Below are 4994 nucleotides of genomic sequence, written 5' to 3' on the forward strand. Positions count from 1 at the left end.
GTGAAACCTATAATTTTGGCAAAAAACTTAAAGATCTGGTCTAAAAAATCATGAATTCAGTTTTCCTTTCAGTGTGTGGGAGTAAAGAAGATAATTTCTAAACATTATATGCATTAACACCTATACATCCATTTTGGCCCTGCCCTAGAGTCAAAACCCATACTCTAGGGGACATGACATTTAAAATGTTAGTAGAGGACTTCCTGGTAAACATAATTATGAAGTCAGTTTTTCATAAAGATGCGTGAGAATAGAGAAGAAGATTTTTAAACATTATATGCCTTAACACTATATTGCCATATTGCCACCCCCCCCCCATGTCATGAACCCCTGACCCTAGGGGCCATGAATTTCACAATTTAGGTAGGGGAGTTAGTGGACATCATAAACATGTAATCAGTTTTTTGCCCACATGTGTGGGGGTAAAGAAGATTTTTAAAGAGTTAATACATTTTTACTATATGGCCTTATTGGCCCCACCCTAGAGTCTGAACCTCTGACCCAGGGGTCATGAATTTCACAAATTTGGTAGAGGGCTTCATGGACATCATAATCATGCATTACTTTTTAACAAATATATATGGAAGTAGACACGCAGATTTTCTAAGATTTAATACATTTAACTATATGGCCATATTGGCCCCACCCTAGAGCCTGAACTCCTGACCCAGGGGTCATGAATTTCACAAATTTGGTAGAGGGCTTCATGGACATCATAATCATGCATTTATTTTTTAACAAATATATATGGGAGTAGAGAAGAAAATTTTCTAAGATTTATACGTTTTTACTATATGGTCATATTGGCCCCAACCTAGAGCCAGAACCCATGACCCAGGGGCCATGAATTTCACAATTTTGGAAGAGGGCTTCATGGACATCATAACCATGCAACCAGTTTTTCCTCACGTATATGGGAGTAGAGAAGAAGATTTTTGAAAATTTGTTTTTTTGGGGGGCATATTTGGTCCCACCTGTGGTGCCCCGGGGGTGGTAGAGTCATGGATTTCACAATTTAGATTCCTCTTACCAAAGAATGGTAACAATTAATGGTAACAATTAGCCTTGTAGTTTTTAAGAAAAAGTTAAAAATGTTCAATTGTTAACGCACGACGGACGACGACGGACGAAAACGGATAGCAAATGGGTGCATTTTGATAAGGACGTCAATTTATTCGAAGACCCTCGTCAAATAATCGGGAGCTTTGGTCGGGCAAAATAGTCGAGTACTCGTTGCATTTTTTTTTAAATGTTCAAACCAAATAATGTTACTATACATGAAGCCTATATGTACATGCATATTTAAATCAGAATTAGTTGATACTTATTATTATCCGTACTTATTATATCAATTTTGGAAAGAATTTTGTTGAAATATCCGTTAACAAATATGTACAACTGTACAATGCATAGTTGTCATCACTCCACGTTTTTGTTGATTAAATTGGTTCGTTTTCCGTTAGACCTTAATTACTTGACTATGACAAAAATTTTCTACATGGAATAAAGGGGTTCGAAGCTATAACAAGAGGCCCAGGGGCCACATCGCTCACCTGAGCAACAATTTCCTAAATTCTGATCAAATTAGCATTACAGTATCAAAATATCTTGACAACTAAGTACAGTAGATCTTGCTAAAAAAAATTTGAAAATCTGCCAATTTTTATCCACCTCTTTCTTTTGGTAAATACCAAGCCCCTTTTGTTGTTGTACCTGTAAGATGATTTTTCTCTTTTCCTATATACCCCCCCCCCCCATTTTGTTGCCCCACTTTTCTCTAGGGTATCATGGCTTCATCAAACTTATATCTGCATAACCTGTGCTTTCACACTAAGTACTGAGTTTTGGACCGAAAAACTTTCCCAGAATATTTTTAAAGATTTTCTCTATATATGTAAAAATTCAAACCACCATCACGGCCCCGCCCTTCCACTAGGGACTGTGATTTTGATTACACTACCCGAGGATGCCTCTACACAAGTTAAAGCTTTTCTGGCCAAATGGTCTTTAAAAAGAAGATTTTTAAAGATTTTCTCTATATATTCCTATGTAAAACTTGATCCCCCAATTGTGGCCCCACCCTACCAACAGGGATCATGATTTGAACAAACTTGAATCTACACTACCTGAGGATGCTTCCATTCAAATTTGAGCTTTCTGGCCTAATAGTTTTTGATAAGGAGATTTTTAATATATATTCCTATGTAAAAATTGATTCCCCCATTGTGGCCCCGCCCTACCCCCAGGGACTATGATTTGAACGAACTTGAATCTATACTACCTGAGGATGCTTCCATTTTAATTTGATCTTTTCTGGCCTAATTGTTTTTAAGAACAAGATTTTTAAAGATTTTCTCTATATATTCCTATGTAAAAATTCATCCCCCTATTGTGGCCCCACCCTACCCCCGGGGACCATGATTTGAACGAACTTGAATCTACACTATCTGAGGATGCTTCCACTCAAATTTGAGCTTTCCTGGCCTAATAGTTTTTGAGAAGAAGATTTTTAAAGATTTTCTCTATATATTCCTATGTAAAAATTCATCCCCCTATTGTGGCCCCACCCTACCCCCGGGGACCATGATTTGAACGAACTTGAATCTACACTACCTGTGGATGCTCCCATTTTAATTTGAGCTTTCCTGGCCCAATAGTTTTTGAGAAGAAGATTTTTAAAGATTTTCTCTATATATTCCTATGTAAAAATTCATCCCCCAATTGTGGCCCCACCCTACCCCCAGGGATCATGATTTGAACAAACTTGAATCTACACTACCTGTGGATACTTCCATTTTAATTTGAGCTTTTGTGGCCCAATAGTTTTTGAGAAGAAGATTTTTAAAGATTTTCTCTATATATTCCTATGTAAAAATTCATCCCCTATTGTGGCCCCACCCTACCCCCGGGGACCATGATTTGAACGAACTTGAATCTACACTACCTGTGGATGCTCCCATTTTAATTTGAGCTTTCCTGGCCCAATAGTTTTTGAGAAGAAGATTTTTAAAGATTTTCTCTATATATTCCTATGTAAAAATTCATCCCCCTATTGTGGCCCCACCCTACCCCCGGGGACCATGATTTGAACGAACTTGAATCTACACTATCTGAGGATGCTTCCACTCAAATTTGAGCTTTCCTGGCCTAATAGTTTTTGAGAAGAAGATTTTTAAAGATTTTCTCTATATATTCCTATGTAAAAATTCATCCCCCTATTGTGGCCCCACCCTACCCCCGGGGACCATGATTTGAACGAACTTGAATCTACACTACCTGTGGATGCTCCCATTTTAATTTGAGCTTTCCTGGCCCAATAGTTTTTGAGAAGAAGATTTTTAAAGATTTTCTCTATATATTCCTATGTAAAAATTCATCCCCCAATTGTGGCCCCACCCTACCCCCAGGGATCATGATTTGAACAAACTTGAATCTACACTACCTGTGGATGCTTCCATTTTAATTTGAGCTTTTGTGGCCCAATAGTTTTTGAGAAGAAGATTTTTAAAGATGTTCTCTATATATTCCTATGTAAAACTTGATCCCCTTCTTGTGGCCCCTCCCTACCCCCGGGGACCATGATTTGAACAAACTTGAATCTACACTACCTGAGGATGCCTCCACACAAGTTTTAGCTTTTCAGGCCAAATAGTTTTTGAGAAGAAGATTTTTGAAAAATACCAACAAATTTTCAATAATTCTCAATTATCTCCCCTTTAAAGAGGGCGTGGCCCTTCATTTGAACAAACTTGAATCCCCTTCACCTAGTGGTGCTTTGTGCCAAATTTGGTTGAAATCTGCCCAGTGGTCTTGAGAAGATGAAAACGTGAAAAGTTAACGACGACAACGACAACGACTACGACTACGACTACGACAACGACAACGACAACGACAGACAACGGACAAATTGTGATCAGAAAAGCTCACTTGAGCCTTTGGCTCAGGTGAGCTAAAAATGAAATATTTGGAGGTTACAATACCCATACGAGGGTTTAAAACAACATACATGTATTGAACATATCTAAGGGTTACCGGTAAAAATTGATGTTATGTTAATACGGGTATATACAGTTTTTTGAACGATGTTTTAAAGAATTTTTATAATGATAGTATTTTTATTTTTCATTATCTCATCCGTCCTATTATATGCATTTTACACGCCTAATGTCCTAATCTTCTTTTTATTTTTCCGTACCCCCCCCCCCCCCATCCCGCCCCCAATATTATGGGATAATAATGAACAACAACATCTAATACTTAACTGGTTTGTTATAACGTAATATCAGAATTTTTTTTTATCTATAAATTACCGGGACAAAGAAGGTACTGTCTTTAATAATTAACTGATTTGATATAACGAAATATCAAAAATAATTTTTTATCTAGAAATTACCGGGACAAAGAAGGTACGGTCTTTTCATTAGAACTGCGTAAAATAATAGATTGGTTGTTCATAAATTCCATCTTTTTTTCGACCCTAACAAATAACCTTTTTTTTTTTAAATAAATCCTGGAAAGGTAAAAATAGTAATGACCCTAGTTGGTCTTGAACTAAGACCTTAGATTAGCAGATAACGCTTTAACCAATTACACCAAGGTGCTAAACACTGTGATAGAAAGAATGTACTTTATTACAATTAACTTTTTCTGGATTGTTAAAAAATTAAAAAAAAAAAAAAGTCAAAATTTTTGAGGAGAAGGAAAAGAAAAGACGGACCTATACGACAAACACTGTTCTCTGTGTTCGAATTTACAATGTACGGCTAGGATTGTAATGGTGTACTATAGCTCTACTTCATTTTGAATATTAATCAAAATTCAAATATGTTAGGATACTGGTGGGTAAAAAAGTTGTACAAAAGGAAAGAAAACAAGAGGCTCATGTGCCACATCGCTCACCTGAGGAACATTAGGTATGATAAAATCAGCTTAACAGAGAAATAATACAAAATGCCTGGACAATGTAGTATACTACATGTACATGTAGATCATGT

The sequence above is a fragment of the Magallana gigas genome, chromosome 2 (assembly GCF_963853765.1).
Source record: "Magallana gigas chromosome 2, xbMagGiga1.1, whole genome shotgun sequence".
Classification (NCBI taxonomy): domain Eukaryota; kingdom Metazoa; phylum Mollusca; class Bivalvia; order Ostreida; family Ostreidae; genus Magallana; species Magallana gigas.